This window comes from Sorex fumeus, unplaced genomic scaffold (genome assembly GCF_029834395.1).
Source record: "Sorex fumeus unplaced genomic scaffold, SorFum_2.1 ptg000072l, whole genome shotgun sequence".
Taxonomy (NCBI): Eukaryota; Metazoa; Chordata; class Mammalia; order Eulipotyphla; family Soricidae; genus Sorex; species Sorex fumeus.
Window position 1 is genome coordinate 27,340,144 of NW_026606129.1, and position 22,107 is coordinate 27,362,250.

Consider the following 22,107-nt stretch of genomic DNA (forward strand, 5'->3'; position numbering starts at 1 on the left):
GAGCCGCCGTCAGGAGTGAAGAGGGCCGGGCAGATGCTCCAAACTGCTACTCTGCAGGCCTCTCGGGGGATACGTTGGGTCCTGGATCTAAGTTGAGTTGGGCGCTGCCGTCAGGAGTGAAGAGGGCAGGGTAGATGTCTAAACCCGCTTCTCTTCATGCATCTCGGGGGACACCTTTGGTCCTGGATCTACGGTGAGATGGGCGCCGCCATCAGGCGTTAAAAGGTCAGGGCAGAAGCCCAAAACCGCTTTTCTGCAGGCATCTCGGCGGACACCTGGGGTCCTGGATCTAAGCTGAGATGGCCGCCGCCGTCAGGCATGAAGAGGGCAGGGCAGACGCTCCAAACTGCTTCTCTCCAGGCATCTCGTGGGACACCTGGGTTCCTGGATCTCAGTTGAGTTGGGCGCTGCCTTCAGGAGTGAAGAGGGCAGGGCAGATGCTCAAAACTGCTACTCTGCAGGCATCTCGGGGGATACGTTGGATCCTGAATCTAAGTTGAGATGGGCGCCGCCGTCAGGCGTGAAGAGCGCAGGGCAGACGCCCAAAACTACTTCTCTTCATGCATCTCGGTGGACACCTGGGGTCGTGGATCTAAGTTTGGATGGGCGCCTCCGTCAGGCGTGAAGAGGGCAGGGCAAACGCTCCAAACTGCTTCTGTCCAGGCATCTCGGTGGACACCTGGGGTCCTGGAACTAAGTTGAGATGGGCGCCGCCGTCAGGAGTTAAGAGGGCAAGGCAGACGCTCTAAACTGCTTCTCTCAAGGCATCTCGGCGGACACCTAGGTCCAAGATCTAAGTTGAGATGGTCGCCGCCGTCAGCCGTGAAGAGGGCACGGTAGACGCTCCAAACTGCTTCTCTCCAGGCATCTCGGGGGACACCTGGGGTCCTAAATCTAAGTGGATATGGTCGCCGCCGTCACGCGTGAAGAGAGCAGGGCAGACGCTCAAAAATGCTTCTCTCCAGGCATCTTGGGGGACACCTGCGGTCCTGGATCTATGTTGAGATGGGCGCCGCCGTCAGGAGTGAAGAGGGCCGGGCACATGCTCAACACTGCTACTCTGCAGGCATCTCTGGGGACACCTTTGGTCCTGGATCTACGTTGAGATGGGCGCCGCCATCAGGCTTGAAGAGGGCAGGGCAGACGCCCAAAACCGCTTCTCTTCACGCATCTCCGTGGACACCTGGGGCCCTGGATCTAAATTTAGATGGGCGCCTCTGTCAGGAATTAAGAGGGCAGGGGAGACGCTCCATACTGCTTCTCTCCAGGCATCTCGGGGGAAACCTGGGGTCTTGCATCGAAGTTGAGATGGGCACCGCCGTCAGGCGTGAAGAGGGCAGGGCAGAAGCTCCAAACTGCTACTCTGCAGGCATCTCGGGGGATACGTTGGATCCTGGATCTAAGTTGAGATAGGCGCCTCCGTCAGGCGTGAACAGGGCAGGGCAGACGCCCAAAACCGCTTCTCTTCATGCATCTCGGTGGACACCTGGGGTCCTGGATCTAAGTTGAGATGGGCGCCGCCGTCAGGCGTGAAGAGGGTAGGGAAGACGCTCCAAACTGCTTCTCTCCAGGCATCTCGGGGGACACCTGGGGTCCTGGATCTAACTTGATATGGACGCCGCCGTTAAGAGTTAAGAGGGCAGGGTAGACGCTCCACACTGCTTCTCTCCAGGCATCTCGGCGGACACCTGGGGTACTGGATATAAGTTGAGATGCGCGCCGCCGTCAGGCGTGAAGAGGGTAAGGCAGACGCTCCAAACTGCTTCTCTCTAGGCATCTCAGGGGACACCTGGGGTCCTGGATCTATGTTGAGATGGGGTCCCCCGTCAGGTGTGAAGAGGGCAGGGCAGACGCTCAAAAATGCTTCTCTCCAGGCATCTCGGGGGACACCAGGGGTCCTGAATCTTAGTTGAGATGGGCGCCCCCGTCAGGCGTGAAGAGGTCAGGGCAGACGCTCAAAAGTGCTACTCTGCAGGCATCTCGGGGGATACGTTGGGTCCTGGATCTAAGTTGAGATAGGCGCAGCCGTCAGGCGCGAATAGGGCAGGGCAGACGCCCAAAACCGCTTCTCTTCATGCATCTCGGTGGACACCTAGGGTTCTGGATCTAAGTTGAGATGGGCGCCGCCGTCAAGAGTGAAGAGGGCAGTGTAGACGCTCCAAACTGCTTCTCTCCAGGCATCTCGGGGGACACCTGGGGTCCTGGATCTAACTTGACATGGGCGCCGCCATCATGAGTGAAGAGGGCAGGGGAGACGCTCCAAACTGCTTCTCTCCAGGCATCTCGGGCGACACCTGGGGTCCTGGATCTAAGTTGAGATCGGCGCCGCCGTCAGGAGTGAATAGGGCAGGGCAGATGCTCCAAACTGCTTCTCTCCAGGCATCTCGGGTGACACCTGGGGTCCTGGAACTAACTTGAGATGGGCGCCGCCGTCAAGAGTGAAGAGGGCAGGGTAGACGCTCCAAACTGCTTCTCTCCAGGCATCTCGGGGGACACCTAGGGTCCCGGATCTAACTTGAGATGGACGCCGCCATCAGGAGTTAAGTGGGCAGGGCAGACGCTCCACACTGCTTCTCTCCAGGCATCTCTGCGGACACCTGGGGTACTGGATATAAGTTGAGATGCGCGCCGCCGTCAGGCGTGAAGAGCGTAAGGCAGACGCTCCAAACTGCTTCTCTCCAGGCATCTCAGGGGACACCTGGGGTCCTGGATCCAAGTGGATATGGGCGACGCCATCAGACGTGAAGAGGGCAGGGCACACACTCAAAACTGCTACTCTGCAGGCATCTCGGGGGATACGTTGGGTCCTGGATCTAAGCTGAGATAGGCGCCTCCGTCAGGCGTGAACAGGGCAGGGCAGACGCCCAAAACCGCTTCTCTTCATGCATCTCGGTGGACACCTGGGGTCTTGGATCTATCTTGAGATCGGCGCCGCCGTCAGGAGTGAAGAGGGCAGGGCAGATGCTCCAAACTGCTTCTCAACAGGCATCTCGGGGGAAACCTGGGGTCCTGGATCTAAGTTGAGATGGGCGCCACCGTCAGGCTTGAAGAGGGCAGTGCCGATGCTCCAAACTGATTCACTCCAGGCATCTCCGCGTACAGCAGGGGTCCTGGATCTAAATTCAGATGGACGTCGCCGTCAGACGTTAAGAGAGCAGGGCAGACGCTTCAAACTGCTTCTCTCCAGGCATCTCGGGCGATACCTGGGTTCCTGGATCTAAGTTGAGATGGGCGCCTCCATCAGGCCTGAAGAGGGCAGGGCAGACGCTCAAAACTGCTTCTTTCCAGGCATCTCGGGGGATACCTGGGGTCCAGGATCTAAGTTGAGATGGGCGCGTCCGTCAGGCTTGAAGAGGTCAGGGCAGACGCTCAAAACTGCTTCTCTCCAGGCATCTCGGGGGACACCTGGGGTCCTGGATCTAAGTTGAGATGGGCGCGTCCGTCAGGCTTGAAAAGGGCAGGGCAGATACTCAAAACTGCTGCTCTGCTGGCATCTCGGGGGATACGTTGGGTCCTGGATCTAAGTTGAGATAGGCGCAGCCGTCAGGCGCGCATAACGCAGGGCCGACGCCCAAAACCGCTTCTCTCCATGCATATCGGTGGACACAGGGGTCCTGGATCTAAGTTGAGATGGGCGCCGCCGTGAAGCGTGAAGAGGGCAGGGCAGACGCTCCAAACTGCTTCTCTCCAGGCATCTCGTGGGACACCTGGGTTCCTGGATCTCAGTTGAGTTGGGCGCTGCCTTCAGGAGTGAAGAGGGCAGGGCAGATGCTCAAAACTGCTACTCTGCAGGCATCTCGGGGGATACGTTGGATCCTGAATCTAAGTTGAGATGGGCGCCGCCGTCAGGCGTGAAGAGCGCAGGGCAGACGCCCAAAACTACTTCTCTTCATGCATCTCGGTGGACACCTGGGGTCGTGGATCTAAGTTTGGATGGGCGCCTCCGTCAGGCGTGAAGAGGGCAGGGCAAACGCTCCAAACTGCTTCTGTCCAGGCATCTCGGTGGACACCTGGGGTCCTGGAACTAAGTTGAGATGGGCGCCGCCGTCAGGAGTTAAGAGGGCAAGGCAGACGCTCTAAACTGCTTCTCTCAAGGCATCTCGGCGGACACCTAGGTCCAAGATCTAAGTTGAGATGGTCGCCGCCGTCAGCCGTGAAGAGGGCACGGTAGACGCTCCAAACTGCTTCTCTCCAGGCATCTCGGGGGACACCTGGGGTCCTAAATCTAAGTGGATATGGTCGCCGCCGTCACGCGTGAAGAGAGCAGGGCAGACGCTCAAAAATGCTTCTCTCCAGGCATCTTGGGGGACACCTGCGGTCCTGGATCTATGTTGAGATGGGCGCCGCCGTCAGGAGTGAAGAGGGCCGGGCACATGCTCAACACTGCTACTCTGCAGGCATCTCTGGGGACACCTTTGGTCCTGGATCTACGTTGAGATGGGCGCCGCCATCAGGCTTGAAGAGGGCAGGGCAGACGCCCAAAACCGCTTCTCTTCACGCATCTCCGTGGACACCTGGGGCCCTGGATCTAAATTTAGATGGGCGCCTCTGTCAGGAATTAAGAGGGCAGGGGAGACGCTCCATACTGCTTCTCTCCAGGCATCTCGGGGGAAACCTGGGGTCTTGCATCGAAGTTGAGATGGGCACCGCCGTCAGGCGTGAAGAGGGCAGGGCAGAAGCTCCAAACTGCTACTCTGCAGGCATCTCGGGGGATACGTTGGATCCTGGATCTAAGTTGAGATAGGCGCCTCCGTCAGGCGTGAACAGGGCAGGGCAGACGCCCAAAACCGCTTCTCTTCATGCATCTCGGTGGACACCTGGGGTCCTGGATCTAAGTTGAGATGGGCGCCGCCGTCAGGCGTGAAGAGGGTAGGGAAGACGCTCCAAACTGCTTCTCTCCAGGCATCTCGGGGGACACCTGGGGTCCTGGATCTAACTTGATATGGACGCCGCCGTTAAGAGTTAAGAGGGCAGGGTAGACGCTCCACACTGCTTCTCTCCAGGCATCTCGGCGGACACCTGGGGTACTGGATATAAGTTGAGATGCGCGCCGCCGTCAGGCGTGAAGAGGGTAAGGCAGACGCTCCAAACTGCTTCTCTCTAGGCATCTCAGGGGACACCTGGGGTCCTGGATCTATGTTGAGATGGGGTCCCCCGTCAGGTGTGAAGAGGTCAGGGCAGACGCTCAAAAGTGCTACTCTGCAGGCATCTCGGGGGATACGTTGGGTCCTGGATCTAAGTTGAGATAGGCGCAGCCGTCAGGCGCGAATAGGGCAGGGTAGACGCCCAAAACCGCTTCTCTTCATGCATCTCGGTGGACACCTAGGGTTCTGGATCTAAGTTGAGATGGGCGCCGCCGTCAAGAGTGAAGAGGGCAGTGTAGACGCTCCAAACTGCTTCTCTCCAGGCATCTCGGGGGACACCTGGGGTCCTGGATCTAACTTGACATGGGCGCCGCCATCATGAGTGAAGAGGGCAGGGGAGACGCTCCAAACTGCTTCTCTCCAGGCATCTCGGGCGACACCTGGGGTCCTGGATCTAAGTTGAGATCGGCGCCGCCGTCAGGAGTGAATAGGGCAGGGCAGATGCTCCAAACTGCTTCTCTCCAGGCATCTCGGGTGACACCTGGGGTCCTGGAACTAACTTGAGATGGGCGCCGCCGTCAAGAGTGAAGAGGGCAGGGTAGACGCTCCAAACTGCTTCTCTCCAGGCATCTCGGGGGACACCTAGGGTCCCGGATCTAACTTGAGATGGACGCCGCCATCAGGAGTTAAGTGGGCAGGGCAGACGCTCCACACTGCTTCTCTCCAGGCATCTCTGCGGACACCTGGGGTACTGGATATAAGTTGAGATGCGCGCCGCCGTCAGGCGTGAAGAGCGTAAGGCAGACGCTCCAAACTGCTTCTCTCCAGGCATCTCAGGGGACACCTGGGGTCCTGGATCCAAGTGGATATGGGCGACGCCATCAGACGTGAAGAGGGCAGGGCACACACTCAAAACTGCTACTCTGCAGGCATCTCGGGGGATACGTTGGGTCCTGGATCTAAGCTGAGATAGGCGCCTCCGTCAGGCGTGAACAGGGCAGGGCAGACGCCCAAAACCGCTTCTCTTCATGCATCTCGGTGGACACCTGGGGTCTTGGATCTATCTTGAGATCGGCGCCGCCGTCAGGAGTGAAGAGGGCAGGGCAGATGCTCCAAACTGCTTCTCAACAGGCATCTCGGGGGAAACCTGGGGTCCTGGATCTAAGTTGAGATGGGCGCCACCGTCAGGCTTGAAGAGGGCAGTGCCGATGCTCCAAACTGATTCACTCCAGGCATCTCCGCGTACAGCAGGGGTCCTGGATCTAAATTCAGACGTTAAGAGAGCAGGGCAGACGCTTCAAACTGCTTCTCTCCAGGCATCTCGGGCGATACCTGGGTTCCTGGATCTAAGTTGAGATGGGCGCCTCCATCAGGCCTGAAGAGGGCAGGGCAGACGCTCAAAACTGCTTCTTTCCAGGCATCTCGGGGGATACCTGGGGTCCAGGATCTAAGTTGAGATGGGCGCGTCCGTCAGGCTTGAAGAGGTCAGGGCAGACGCTCAAAACTGCTTCTCTCCAGGCATCTCGGGGGACACCTGGGGTCCTGGATCTAAGTTGAGATGGGCGCGTCCGTCAGGCTTGAAAAGGGCAGGGCAGATACTCAAAACTGCTGCTCTGCTGGCATCTCGGGGGATACGTTGGGTCCTGGATCTAAGTTGAGATAGGCGCAGCCGTCAGGCGCGCATAACGCAGGGCCGACGCCCAAAACCGCTTCTCTCCATGCATATCGGTGGACACAGGGGTCCTGGATCTAAGTTGAGATGGGCGCCGCCGTGAAGCGTGAAGAGGGTAGGGAAGACGCTCCAAACTGCTTCTCTCCAGGCATCTGGGGGACACCTGGGGTCCTAGATCTAACTTGACACGGGCGCCGCCATCAGGAGTTAAGAGGGCAGGGCAGACGCTCCACACTGCTTCTCTTCAGGCATCTCGGGGGACACCTGGGGTCCTGGATCTAAGTTGAGATGGGCGCCGCCGTCAGGAGTGAACAGGGCAGGGGAGACGCTCCAAACTGCTTTTCTCTAGGAATCTCGGGGGACACCTGGGGTCCTGGATCTAACTTGAGATCGGCGTCGCCGTCAGGAGTGAAGAGGGCAGGGCAGATGCTCCAAACTGCTTCTCTCCAGGCATCTCGGGGGACACCTGGGGTCCTGGAACTAACTTGAGATGGGCGCCGCCGTCAAGAGTGAAGAGGGCACGGTAGACGCTCCAAACTGCTTCTCTCCAGGCATCTCGGGGGACAACTGGGGTCCTGGATCTAAGTTGAGATGGGCGCCGCCATCAGGAGTGAAGAGGGCATGGCAGACGCTCCAAACTGCTTCTCTCCAGGCATTTCGGGGGAAACCTGGGGTCCTGGATCTTAGTTGAGATGGGCGCCGCCGTCAAGAAAAAGAGGGCAGGGCAGACGCTTAAAAGTGCTACTCTGCAGGCATCTCGGGGGATACGTTGGATCCTGGATCTAAGTTGAGATAGGCGCCTCCGTCAGGCGTGAACAGGGCAGGGAAGACGCCCAAAACCGCTTCTCTTCATGCATCTCGGTGGACACCTGGGGTCCTGGATCTAAGTTGAGATGGGCGCCGCCGTCAGGCATGAAGAGGGTAGGGAAGACGCTCAAACTGCTTCTCTCCAGGCATCTCGGGGGACACCTGGGGTCCTGGATCTAAGTTAAGATGGGCGCCGCCATCAGGAATGAAGAGGGCAGGGCAGACGGTCCAAACTGCTTCTCTCGAAGCATCTCGGCAGACACCTAGGGTCCTGGATATAAGTGGACATGGTCGCCGCCGTCAGGCTTGAAGAGGGCAGGGCAGACGCTCAAAAATGCTTCTCTCGAGGCACCTGGGGGACACCTGGGGTCCTGGATCTAAGTTGAAATGGGCGCCGCCGTCAGGCGTTAAGAGGTCAGGGCAGACGCCCAAAACCGCTTTTCTGCAGGCATCTCGGCAGACACCTGGGGTCCTGGATCTCAGTTGAGATGGGAGCCGCCGTCAGGCGTGAAGAGGGCCGGGCAGATGCTCCAAACTGCTACTCTGCAGGCATCTCGGGGGATACGTTGGGTCCTGGATCTAAGTTGAGTTGGGCTCCGCTGTCAGGCGTGAAGAGGGCAGGGCAGACGTCTAAACCCGCTTCTCTTCATGCATCTCGGGGGACACCTTTGGTCCTGCATCTACGGTGAGATGGGCGCCGCCATCAGGCGTTAAAAGGTCAGGGCAGTAGCCCAAAACCGCTTTTCTGCAGGCATCTCGGCGGATACCTGGGGTCCTGGATCTAAGCTGAGATGGCCGCCGCCGTCAGGCATGAAGAGGGCAGGGCAGACGCTCCAAACTGCTTCTCTCCAGGCATCTCGTGGGACACCTGGGTTCCTGGATCTCAGTTGAGTTGGGCGCTGCCGTCAGGAGTGAAGAGGGCAGGGCAGATGCTCAAAACTGCTACTCTGCAGGCATCTCGGGGGATACGTTGGATCCTGAATCTAAGTTGAGATGGGCGCCGCCGTCAGGCGTGAAGAGGGCAGGGCAGACGCCCAAAACTACTTCTCTTCATGCATCTCGGTGGACACCTGGGGTCGTGGATCTAAGTTTGGATGGGCGCCTCCGTCAGGCGTGAAGAGGGCAGGGCAAACGCTCCAAACTGCTTTGTCCAGGCATCTCGGTGGACACCTGGGGTCCTGGAACTATGTTGAGATGGGCGCCGCCGTCCGGAGTTAAGAGATCAAGGCAGACGCTCTAAACTGCTTCTCTCAAGGCATCTGGGCGGACACCTAGGTCCAAGATCTAAGTTGAGATGCTCGCCGCCGTCAGCCGTGAAGAGGGCACGGTAGACGCTCCAAACTGCTTCTCTCCAGGCATCTCGGGGGACACCAGGGGTCCTAAAACTAAGTGGATATGGTCGCCGCCGTCACGCGTGAAGAGAACAGGGCAGACGCTCAAAAATGCTTCTCTCCAGGCATCTTGGGGGACACCTGCGGTCCTGGATCTAAGTTGAGATGGGCGCCGCCGTCAGGAGTGATGAGGGCCGGGCACATGCTCAAAACTGCTACTCTGCAGGCATCTCTGGGGACACATTTGGTCCTGGATCTACGTTGAGATGGGCGCCGCCATCAGGCTTGAAGAGGGCAGGGCAGACGCCCAAAACCGCTTCTCTTCAGGCATCTCCGTGGACACCTGGGGTCCTGGATCTAAATTTAGATGGGAGCCTCCGTCAGGAATTAAGAGGGCAGGGCAGACGCTCCACACTGCTTCTCTCCAGGCATCTCGGGGGAAACCTGGGGTCTTGCATCGAAGTTGAGATGGGCACCGCCGTCAGGCGTGAAGAGGGCAGGGCAGAAGCTCCAAACTGCTACTCTGCAGGCATCTCGGGGGATACGTTGGATCCTGGATCTAAGTTGAGATAGGCGCCTCCATCAGGCGTGAACAGGGCAGGGAAGACGCCCAAAACCGCTTCTCTTCATGCATCTCGGTGGATACCTGGGGTCCTGGATCTAAGTTGAGATGGGCGCCGCCGTCAGGTGTGAAGAGGGTAGGGAAGACGCTCCAAACTGCTTCTCTCCAGGCATCTCGGGGGACACCTGGGGTCCTGGATCTAACTTGATATGGACGCCGCCGATAAGAGTTAAGAGGGCAGGGCAGACGCTCCACACTACTTCTCTCCAGGCATCTCGGCGGACACCTGGGGTACTGGATATAAGTTGAGATGCGCGCCACCGTCAGGCGTGAAAAGGTTAAGGCAGACGCTCCAAACTGCTTCTCTCTAGGCATCTCAGGGGACACCTGGGGTCCTGGATCTATGTTGAGATGGGGTCCCCCGTCAGGTGTGAAGAGGGCAGGGCAGACGCTCAAAAATGCTTCTCTCCAGGCATCTCGGGGGACACCAGGGGTCCTGAATCTTAGTTGAGATGGGCGCCCCCGTCAGGCATGAAGAGGTCAGGGCAGACGCTCAAAAGTGCTACTCTGCAGGCATCTCGGGGGATACGTTGGGTCCTGGATCTAAGTTGAGATAGGCGCAGCCGTCAGGCGCGAATAGAGCAGGGCAGACCCCCAAAACCGCTTCTCTTCATGCATCTCAGTGGACACCTAGGGTCCTGGATCTAAGTTGAGATGGGCGCCGCCGTCAAGCGTGAAGAGGGTAGGGAAGACGCTCCAAACTGCTTCTCTGCAGGCATCTCGAGGGACACCTGGGGTCCTGGATCAAACTTGACATGGGCGCCGCCGTCAGGAGTTAAGAGGGCAGGGCAGACGCTCCACACTGGTTCTCTTCAAACGTCTCGGGGGACACCTGGGGTCCTGGATCTAACTTGACATGGGCGCCGCCATCAGGAGTGAAGAGGGCAGGGGAGACGCTCCAAACTGCTTCTCTCCAGGCATCTCGGGGGACACCTGGGGTCCTGGATCTAAGTTGAGATCGGCGCCACCGTCAGGAGCGAAGAGGGCAGGGCAGATGCTCCAAACTGCTTCTCTCCAGGCATCTCGGGGAACACCTGGGGTCCTGGAACTAACTTGAGATGGGCGCCGCCGTCAAGAGTGAAGAGGGCAGTGTAGACGCTCCACACTGCTTCTCTCCAGGCATCTCGGGGGTCACCTGGGGTACTGGATATAAGTTGAGATGCGCGCCGCCGTCAGGCGTGAAGAGGGTAAGGCAGACGCTCCAAACTGCTTCTCTCTAGGCATCTCAGGGGACACCTGGGGTCCTGGATCCAAGTGTATATGGGCGACGCCATCAGGCGTGAAGAGGGCCGGGCAGACGCTCAAAACTGCTCCTCTCCAGGTATCTCGTGGGACCCCTGGTGTCCTGGATCTCAGTTGAGATGGGCACCGCCGTCAGGAGTGGAGAGGGCCGGGCAGATGCTCCAAACTGCTACTCTGCAGGCATCTCGGGGGATACGTTTGTCCTGGAACTAAGTTGAGATGGGCGCCTCCGTCAGGCCTGAAGAGGGGAGGGCAGACGTCCAAAACCGCTTCTCTTCATGCATCTCAGTGGACACCTGGGGTCCTGGATCTAAGTTGAGATGGGCGCCGCCATCAGGCCTGAAGAGGGCAAGGCAGACGCTCCAAACTGCTTCTCTCCAGGCCTCTCGGCGGAAACCTGGGGTCCTGGATCTAAGTTGAGATGGGCGCCGCCGTCAGGCGTGAAGAGGGCCGGGCACATGCTCAAAACTGCTACGCTGCAGGCATCTCGGGGGATACCTTGGGTCTTGGATCTAAGTTGAGATGGGCGTCGCCATCAGGCGTGAAGAGGGCAGGGCAGACGCCCAAAACCGCTTCTCTTCAGGCATCTCCGTGGACACATGGGGTCCTGGATCTAAGTTGAGATGGGTGCCTCCATCAGGCGTGAAGAGGGCAGGGCAGACGCCCAAAATTGCTTCTCTCGAGGCATCTCGGCGGACACCTGGGGTCCTGGATCTAAGTTGAGATGGGCGCCCCTGTCACGCGTGAATAGGGTAGGGCAGACGCTCCAAACTGCTCCTTTCCAGCATCTCGGTGGACACCTGGGGTCCTGGAACTGAGTTGAGATGGACGCCGCAGTCAGGAGTTAAGAGGGCAGGGCAGAGGCTCCAAATTGCTTCTCTCCAGGCATTTCGGCGGACACTTGGGGTCCTGGATCTAACTTGAGATGGGCGCCAACGTCAGGAGTTAAGAGGGCAGGGCAGACGCTCCAAACTGCTTCTCTCCAGGCATCTCGGGGAAAACCTGGGGTACTGGATCTAAGTAGAGATGGGCGCCGCCATCCGGCGTGAAGAGGGCAGGGCAGACGACTAACACCGCTTCTCTTCAGGAATCTCCGTGGACACCTGTTGTCCTGGATCTAAGTTTATATGGGAGCCTCCGTCAGGCTTGAAGAGGGCAGGGCAGACGCGCCAAACTGCTTCTCTGCAGGCATCTCGGCGGACACCTGGGATCCTGGATCTAACTTGAGATGGGTGCCGCCATCAGGAGTTAAGAGGGCAGGGCAGACGCTCCAAACTACTTCTCTCCAGGCATCTCGGGGGACACCTGTGGTCCTGGATGTATGTTGAGATGGGGGCCGCCGACAGGAGTGAAGAGGGCAGGGCAGACTCTCCAAACTGCATCTCTCCAGGCATCTCGGGGGACACCTGGGTTCCTGGATCTAAATTGAGATGGGCTCCGCCGTCAGGCCTGAAGAGGGCAGGGCAGACGCTCCAAATAGTTTCTCTCCAGGCATCTCGGGTGATACCTGGTGTCTTGGATCTAAGTTGAGATGGACGCCTCCGTCAGGTGTGAAGAGGGCAGGGTAGACGCTCCAAGCTGCTTCTCTCCAGGCATCTCGTGGGACACCTAGGGTCCTGGATCTAACTTGAGTTGGGCGCTGCCATCAGGAGTGAAGAGGGCAGGGCAGATGCTGAAAAATGCTACTCTGCAGGCATCTCGGTGGACACCTTGGGTCCGGGATGTAAGTTGAGATGGGCGCCGATGTCAGTCGTGAAGAGGTCAGGGCAGACGCCCAAAACCGCTTCTCTTCAGGCATCTTGGTGGACACCTGGGGTCATGGATCTAAGTTGAGATTGCGCCGCCGTCAGGGGTGAAGAGGGCAGGGCAGACGCTCAAAACTGCTTCTCTCCAGGCATCTCTGGGGACACCTGTGGTCCTGGATCTAAGTGGATATTGTAGCCGCTGTCAGGCGTGAAGAGGGCAGAACAGACGCTCAAAACCGCTTCTCTTCATGCATCTCGGTGGACAACTGGGGTCCTGGATCTCAGTTGAGATGGGCGCCGCCATCAGCCGTGAAGAGGGCAGGGCAGACGCTCCAAACAGCTTCTCTCCAGGCATCTCGGGGGACATCTGGGGTCCTGGATATAAATTGAGATTGCATCGCTGTCATGAGTGAAGAGGGCAGGGCAGACGCTCAGAAATGCTTCTCTCCAGGCATCTCGCGGGACACCTGGGGTCCTGGATCTAAGTTGAGATGGGCGCCGCCGTCAGGAGTGAAGAGTACCGAGCACATGCTCAAAACTGCTACTCTGTAGGCACGTCGGGGGACACCTGGGGTCCTGGATCTAAGTTGAGATTGGCGCCAACGTCAGGCGTGAAGAGGGCAGGGCAGACGCTCCAAACTTCTTCTCTCCAGGCATCTCGGCGGACACCTGGGGTCCTGGATCTAATTTGAGATGGGCGCTGCCTTCAGGAGTTAAGATGTCAGGGCAGACGCTCAAAACCACTTCTCTCCAGGCATCTCGGGGGACACCTGGGGTCCTGGAACTAAGTTGAGATGGGCGCTGCCTTCAGGAGTTAAGATGGCAGGGCAGACGCTCAAAACCACTTCTCTCCAGGCATCTCGGGGGACACCTGGGGTCCTGGATCTAATTTGAGATGGGCGCTGCCTTCAGGAGTTAAGATGGCAGGGCAGACGCTCAAAACCACTTCTCTCTAGGCATCTCGGGGGACACCTGGGGTCCTGGAACTAAGTTGAGATGGGCGCCGCCATCAGGCGTGAAGAGGGCAGGGCAGACGCTCCAAACTTATTCTCTCCAGGCATCTCGGCGGACATCTGGGGTCCTGGATCTAAATTGAGATGGGCGCCGAGTTCAGGAGTTAAGAGGGCAGGGCAGATGCCCCAAACTGCTACTCTCCAGGCATCTCGGTGGACACCTGGGGTCCTGGATCTAAGTTGAGGTGTGTGCCGCCGTCAGGAGTGAAGAGGGCCGGGCACATGCTCAAAACTGCTTCTCTCCAGGAATCTCGGTGGGACACTGGGGTCCTGGATCTAAGTGGATATGGGCGCCGCCGTTAGGCGTGATGAGGGCAGGGCAGAGGCTCAAAATCGCTTCTCTTCAGGCATCTTGGTGGACACCTGGGGTCCTGGATCTAAGTTGAGATGGGCGCCCCCATCAGGCGTGAAGAGGGCAGGGCAGATGCTCCAAACTGCTTCTCTCCAGGCATCTCGGGGGACATCTGGGGTCCTGGATCTAAATTGAGATAGCGTTGCTATCAGTAGTGAAGAGGGCAGGGCAGACGCTCTAAACTGCTTCGCACAAGGCATCTCGGCGGACACCTGGGTCCTGGATCTAAGTTGAGATGGGCGCCGCCGTCAGGCGTGAAGAGGGCAGGGAAGATGATCTAAACTGCTACTCTCCAGGCATCTCGGGGGACACCTGGGGTCCTGGAACTAAGTGGATATGGTCACCGCAGTCAGGCGTGAAGAGGGCAGGGCAGACGCTCAAAAATGCTTCTCTCCAGGCATCTCAGGGGACACCTGGGTTCCTGGATCTACGTTGAGATCGGCGCCGCCGTCAGGAGTGAAGAGGGCCGGGCCCATGCTCAAAACTGCTTCTCTCCTTGCATCTTGGTGGGACACTGGGGTCCTGGATCTAAGTGGATATGGGCGCCGCCGTTAGGCGTGATGAGGGCAGGGCAGATGCTCCAAACTGCTTCTCTCCAGGCATCTCGGGGGACACCTGGGGTCCTGGAACTAACTTGAGATGGGCGCCGCCGTCAAGAGTGAAGAGGGCTTGGTAGACCCTCCAATCGTCTTCTCTCCAGGCATCTCGGGGGACACCTGGGGTCCAGGATCTAACTTGAGATGGACGCCGCCATCAGGAGTGAAGAGGGCAGGGCAGACGCTCCACACTGCTTCTCTCCAGGCATCTCGGGGGACACCTGGGGTACTGGATATAAGTTGAGATGCGCGCCGCCGTCAGGCGTGAGGAGGGTAAGGCAGACGCTCCAAACTGCTTCTCTCTAGGCATCTCATTGGACACCTGGGGTCCTGGATCCAAGTGGATATGGGCGACACCATCAGGCGTGAAGAGGGCAGGGCAGACGCTCAAAACTGCTTCTCTCCAGGTATCTCGTGGGACCCCTGGTGTCCTGGATCTCAGTTGAGATGGGCGCCGCCGTCAGGAGTGAAGAGGGCCGGGCAGATGCTACAAACTGCTACTCTGCAGGCATCTCGGGGGATACGTTTGTCCTGGAACTAAGTTGAGATGGGCGCCTCCGTCAGGCGTGAAGAGGGCAGGGCAGACGCCCAAAACCGCTTCTCTTCAGGCATCTCCGTGGACACCTGGGGTCCTGGATCTAAGTTAGATGGGTGCCTCCGTCAGGCGTGAAGAGGGCAGGGCAGATGCTCAAAACTGCTTCTCTCCAGGCATCTTTGGGGACACCTGGGGTCCTGGATATTAGTTGAGATGGGCGCCCCCGTCAGCCGTGAAGAGGGCAGGGCAGACGCTCAAAACTGCTTCTTTCCAGGCATCTCGGGGGACACCTGGGGTCCTGGATCTAAGTTGAGATGGGCGCCACTGTCACGCGTGAATAGGTTAGGGCAGACGCTCCAAACTGCTCCTTTCCAGCATCTCGGTGGACACCTGGGGTCCTGGAACTGAGTTGAGATGGACGCCGCAGTCAGGAGTTAAGAGGGCAGGGCAGAGGCTCCAAATTGCTTCTCTCCAGGCATTTCGGCGGACATTTGGGGTCCTGGATCTAACTTGAGATGGGCGCCAACGTCAGGAGTTAAGTGGGCAGGGCAGACGCTCCAAACTGCTTCTCTCCAGGCATCTCGGGGAAAACCTGGGGTACTGGATCTAAGTTGAGATGGGCGCCGCCATCCGGCGTGAAGAGGGCAGGGCAGACGACTAACACCGCTTCTCTTCAGGCATCTCCGTGGACACCTGGTGTCCTGGATCTAAGTTTATATGGGAGCCTCCGTCAGGCGTGAAGAGGGTAAGGCAGACGCTCCAAACTGCTTCTCTCTAGGCATCTCAGGGGACACCTGGGGTCCTGGATCCAAGTGTATATGGGCGACGCCATCAGGCGTGAAGAGGGCAGGGCAGACGTTCAAAACTGCTTCTCTCCAGGTATCTCGTGGGACCCCTGGTGTCCTGGATCTCAGTTGAGATGGGCACCGCCGTCAGGAGTGGAGAGGGCCGGGCAGATGCTCCAAACTGCTACTCTGCAGGCATCTCGGGGGATACGTTGGTCCTGGAACTAAGTTGAGATGGGCGCCTCCGTCAGGCCTGAAGAGGGGAGGGCAGACGTCCAAAACCGCTTCTCTTCATGCATCTCAGTGGACACCTGGGGTCCTGGATCTAAGTTAGATGGGTGCCTCCGTCAGGCGTGAAGAGGGCAGGGCAGACGCTCAAAACTGCTTCTCTCGAGGCATCTCGGCGGACACCTGGGGTCCTGGATCTAAGTTGAGAAGGGCGCCGCCGTCCGGCTTGAAGTGGGCAGGACAGAAGCTCAAAACTGCTTCTCTCTAGGCATCTTTGGGGACACCTGGGGTCCTGGATGTTAGTTGAGATGGGCGCCGCCGTCAGCCGTGAAGAGGGCAGGGCAGACGCTCAAAACTGCTTCTCTCCAGGCATCTCGGGGGACACCTGGGGTCCTGGATCTAAGTTGAGATGGGCGCCCCTGTCACGCGTGAATAGGGTAGGGCAGACGCTCCAAACTGCTCCTTTCCAGCATCTCGGTGGACACCTGGGGTCCTGGAACTGAGTTGAGATGGACGCCGCAGTCAGGAGTTAAGAGGGCAGGGCAGAGGCTCCAAATTGCTTCTCTCCAGGCATTTCGGCGGACACTTGGGGTCCTGGATCTAACTTGAGATGGGCGCCAACGTCAGGAGTTAAGTGGGCAGGGCAGACGCTCCAAACTGCTTCTCTCCAGGCATCTCGGGGAAAACCTGGGGTACTGGATCTAAGTTGAGATGGGCGCCGCCATCCGGCGTGAAGAGGGCAGGGCAGACGACTAACACCGCTTCTCTTCAGGCATCTCCGTGGACACCTGGTGTCCTGGATCTAAGTTTATATGGGAGCCTCCGTCAGGCTTGAAGAGGGTAAGGCAGACGCTCCAAACTGCTTCTCTCTAGGCATCTCAGGGGACACCTGGGGTCCTGGATCCAAGTGTATATGGGCGACGCCATCAGGCGTGAAGAGGGCAGGGCAGACGCTCAAAAGTGCTTCTCTCCAGGTATCTCGTGGGACCCCTGGTGTCCTGGATCTCAGTTGAGATGGGCACCGCCGTCAGGAGTGGAGAGGGCCGGGCAGATGCTCCAAACTGCTACTCTGCAGGCATCTCGGGGGATACGTTGGTCCTGGAACTAAGTTGAGATGGGCGCCTCAGTCAGGCCTGAAGAGGGGAGGGCAGACGTCCAAAACCGCTTCTCTTCATGCATCTCAGTGGACACCTGGGGTCCTGGATCTAAGTTGAGATGGGCGCCGCCGTCAGGAGTGAAGAGGGCCTGGCACATGCTCAAAACTGCTACTCTGCAGGCATCTCTGGGGACACCTTTGGTCCTGGATCTACGTTGAGATGGGCGCCGCCATCAGGCGTGAAGAGGGCATGGCAGACGCCCGAAACCGCTTCTCTTCAGGCATCTCCGTGGACACCTGGGGTCCTGGATCTAAATTTAGATGGGCGCCTCCGTCAGGAATTAAGAGGGCAGGGCAGACGCTCCATACTGCTTATCTCCAGGCATCTCGGGGGAAACCTGGGGTCTTGCATCGAAGTTGAGATGGGCACCGCCGTCAGGCGTGAAGAGGGCAGGGCAGAAGCTCCAAACTTATTCTCTCCAGGCATCTCGGGGGAAACATGGGGTCCTGGATCTAAGTTGAGATGGGTGCCACAGTCAGGCGTGAAGAGGGCAGGGCAGACGCTCAAAACTGCTTCTCTCCAGGCATCTCGGCGGACACCTGGTGACCTGGATCAAAGTTGAGCTGGGCGCCGCAGTCAGGCGTGAAGAGGACAGGGCAGACGCTCAAAACTGCTTCTCTCCAGGCATCTCGGCGGACACTTGGTGTCCTGGATCTAAGGTGAACTGGGCGCCGCCGTCAGGCATGAAGAGGGCAGGGCAGACGCTCCAAACTGCTTCTCTCCAGGCATCTCGGGGGACACCTGGGGTCCTGGATCTCAGTTGTGATGGGCGCCGTCGACAGGCATGAAGAGGGCAGGGCAGACGCTCCATACTGCTTCTCTCAAGGCATCTCGAGGGACACCTGGGTTCCTGGATCTACGTTGAGATGGGTGCTCCCGTCATGCGTGACTAGGGTAGGGACGACGCTCCAAACTGCTTCTCTCCAGGCATCTCGTGGGACCCCTGGGGTCCTGGATCTCAGTTGAGATGGGAGCCGCCGTCAGGAGTGAAGAGGGCTGGGAAGACGCTCAAACTGCTTCTCTCCAGCCATCTCGGGGGATACCTGGGGTCCTGGATCTAAGTTGAGATGGGCGCCGCCATCAGGAATGAAGAGGGCAGGGCAGACGGTCCACACTGCTTCTCTCAAAGCATTTCGGCGGACACCTAGGGTCCTGGATCTAAGTGGATATGGTCGCCGCCGTCAGGCTTGAAGAGGGCAGGGTAGACGCTCAAAAATGCTTCTCTCAAGGAACCTGGGGGACAACTGGGGTCCTGGATCTAAGTTGAGATGGGCGCCGCCGTCAGGCGTGGAGAGGGCAGGGCAGACGCTAAAAACTGCTTCTCTCCAGGCATCTCGGGGGACACCTGGTGTCCTGGATCTAAGTTCAGATGGGCGCCCCCGTCATGCGTGAATAGGGCAGGATAGACGCTCTAAACTGCTTCTCTCCAGGCATCTCGTGGGACACCTGGAGTCCTGGATCCAAGTGGATATGGGCGACGCCATCAGGGGTGAAGAGGGCAGGGCAGACGCTCCAAACTGCTTCTCTCCAGGCATCTCGTGGGACCCCTGGGGTCCTGGATCTTAGTTGAGATGGGAGCCGCCGTCAGGAGTGAAGAGGGCCGGGCAGATGCTCCAAACTGCTACTCTGCAGGCATCTCGGGGTATACGTTGGGTCCTGGATCTAAGTTGAGATGGGCGCCGCTGTCAGGCGTGAAGAGGGCCGGGCAGACATCCAAAACCGCTTCTCTTCATGCATCTCGGTGGACACCTGGGTTCCTGGATCTAAGTTGAGATGGGCACCGCCATCAGGCGTGAAGAGGGTAGGGCAGACGCTCCAAACTGCTTCTGTCCAGGCATCTCGGTGGACACCTACGGTCCTGGAACTAAGTTGAGATGGGCGCCCGCGTCAGGAGTAAAGAGGGCAGGGCAGACGCTCCAAACTGCTTCTCTCCTGGCATCTCGGGGGAAACAGGGGTCCTGGATCTAAGTTGAGATGGGCACCGCCATCAGGCGTGAAGAGGGCAGGGCAGACGCTCCAAACTGCTTCTCTCCAGACATCTCGGGTGGGACCTGGGGTCCTGGATCTTAGTTGAGATGGGCGCCGCTGTCAGGCGTGAAGTGGGCAGGGCAGACGCTCCAAATTGCTTCTCTACAGGCATCTCGGGGGACACCTGGGGTCCTGGATCTAAGTTGACATGGGCGCCGCCATAAGGCGTGAAGAGGCCAGGGCAGACGCTCCAAACTGCTTCTCTCCAGGCATCTCGGGGGACACCTGGGGTACTGGATCGAAGTTGAGATGGGCGCCGCCATCACGGGTGTAGAGGGTAGGGCAGACGATCCAAACTGCTTCTCTCCAGGCATTTCGGGGGAAACCTGGGGTCCTGGATCTTAGTTGAGATGGGCGTGAAGAGGTCAGGACAGACGCTCAAAATTGCTACTCTGCAGGCATCTCGGGGGATACGTTGAGATATGCGCCGCCATCAGGCGTGAAGAGGGCAGGGCAGAAGCCCAAAACCGCTTCTCTTCATGCATGTCGGTGGACACCTGGGGTCCTGGATCGAAGTTGAGATGGGCGCCGCTGTCGAGCGTGAAGAGGGTAGGGAAGACGCTCCAAACTGCTTCTCTCCAGGCATCTCGGGGGACACCTGGGGTCCTGGATCTAACTTGACATGGGCGCCGCCGTCAGGAGTGAAGAGGGCAGGGCAGATGCTCCAAACTGCTTCTCTCCAGGCATCTCGGGGGACACCTGGTGTCCTAGAACTAACTTGAGATGGGCGCCGCCGTTAAGAGTGAAGAGGGCAGGGTAGACGCTCCAAACTGCTTCTCTCCAGGCATCTCGGGGGACACCTGGGGTCCTGGATCTAAGTTGAGATCGGCGCCTCCGTCAGGCCTGAAGAGGGCAGGGCAGACGCTCAAAACTGCTTCTCTCCAGGCATCTCGGGGGATACCTGGGGTCCAGGATCTAAGTTGAGATCGGCGCGTCCGTCAGGCTTGAAGAGGTCAGGGCAGACGCTCAAAACTGCTTCTCTCCAGGCATCTCGGGGGATTCCTGGGGTCCTGGATCTAAGTTGAGATCGGCGCATAGCACAGTGCAGACGCCCAAAACCGCTTCTCTTCATGCATCTCGGTGGACACTGGGGTCCTGGATCTAAGTTGAGATGGGCGCCGCCGTGAAGCGTGAAGAGGGTAGGGAAGACGCTCCAAACTGCTTGTCTCCAGGCATCTGGGGGACACCTGGGGTCCTGGATCTAACTTGACACGGGCGCCGCCATCAGGAGTTAACAGGGCAGGGCAGACGCTCCACACTGCTTCTCTCCAGGCATCTCGGCCGACACCTGGGGTCCTGGAACTAACTTGAGATGGGCGCCACCGTCAAGAGTGAAGAGGGCCGGGTAGACGCTCCAAACTGCTTCTCTCCAGGCATCTCGGGGGACACCTGGGGTCCTGGATCTAAGTTGAGATGGGCGCTGCCGTCAGGATTGAAGAGGGCAGGGGAGACGCTCCAAACTGCTTCTCTCCAGGCATCTCAGGGGACACCTGGGGTCCTGGATCTAACTTGAGATCGGCGCCGCCGTCAGGAGTGAAGAGGGCAGGGGAGACGCTCAAAACTGCTTCTCTCCAGGCATCTCGGGGGACACCTGGGGTCCTGGATCTAAGTTGAGATGGGCGCCACCATCAAGAGTGAAGAGGCAGTGTAGACGCTCCAAACTGCTTCTCTCTAGGCATCTGGGGGACACCTGGGGTCCTGGATCTAACTTGACATGGGCGCCGCCATCAGGAGTGAAGAGGGCAGGGGAGACGCTCCAAACTGCTTCTCTCCAGGCATCTAGGGGGACACCTGGGGTCCTGGATATAAGTTGAGATCGTCGCCGCCGTCAGGAGTGAAGAGGGCAGGGCAGATGCTCCAAACTGCTTCTCTCCAGGCATCTCGGGGGACACCTGGGTTCCTGGAACTAACTTGAGATGGGCGCCGCCGTCAAGAGTGAAGAGGGCAGGGTAGACGCTCCAAACTGCTTCTCTCCGGCATCTCTGGGGACACCTGGGGTCCTGGATCTAAGTTGAGATCGGCGCGTCCGTGAGGCTTGAAAAGGGCAGGGCAGATGCTCAAAACTGCTGCTCTGCTGGCATCTCGGGGGATACGTTGGGTCCTGGATCTAAGTTGAGATACGCGCAGCCGTCAGGCGCGCATAGCGCAGTGCAGACGCCCAAAACCGCTTCTCTTCATGCATCTCGGTGGACACTGGGGTCCTGGATCTAAGTTGAGATGGGCGCCGCCGTGAAGCGTGAAGAGGGTAGGGAAGACGCTCCAAACTGCTTGTCTCCAGGCATCTGGGGGACACCTGGGGTCCTGGATCTAACTTGACACGGGCGCCGCCATCAGGAGTTAAGAGGGCAGGGCAGACGCTCCACACTGCTTCTCTTCAGGCATCTCGGGGGACACCTGGGGTCCTGGATCTAAGTTGAGATGGGCTCCGCCGTCAGGAGTGAAGAGGGCAGGGGAGACGCTCCAAAATGCTTCTCTCCAGGCATCTCGGGGGACACCTGGGGTCCTGGATCTAACTTGAGATCGGCGCCGCCGTCAGGAGTGAAGAGGGCAGGGCAGATGCTCCAAACTGCTTCTCTCCAGGCATCTCGGCGGACACCTGGGGTCCTGGAACTAACTTGAGATGGGCTCCACCGTCAAGAGTGAAGAGGGCCGGGTAGACGCTCCAAACTGCTTCTCTCCAGGCATCTCGGGGGACACCTGGGGACCTGGATCTAAATTGAGATGGGCTCCACCGTCAAGAGTGAAGAGGGCAGTGTAGACGCTCCAAACTGCTTCTGTCCAGGCATCTCGGGGGACACCTGGGGTCCTGGATCTAACTTGACATGGGCGCCGCCATCAGGAGTGAAGATGGCAGGGGAGACGATCCAAACTGCTTCTCTCCAGGCTTCTCGGGAGACACCTGGGGACCTG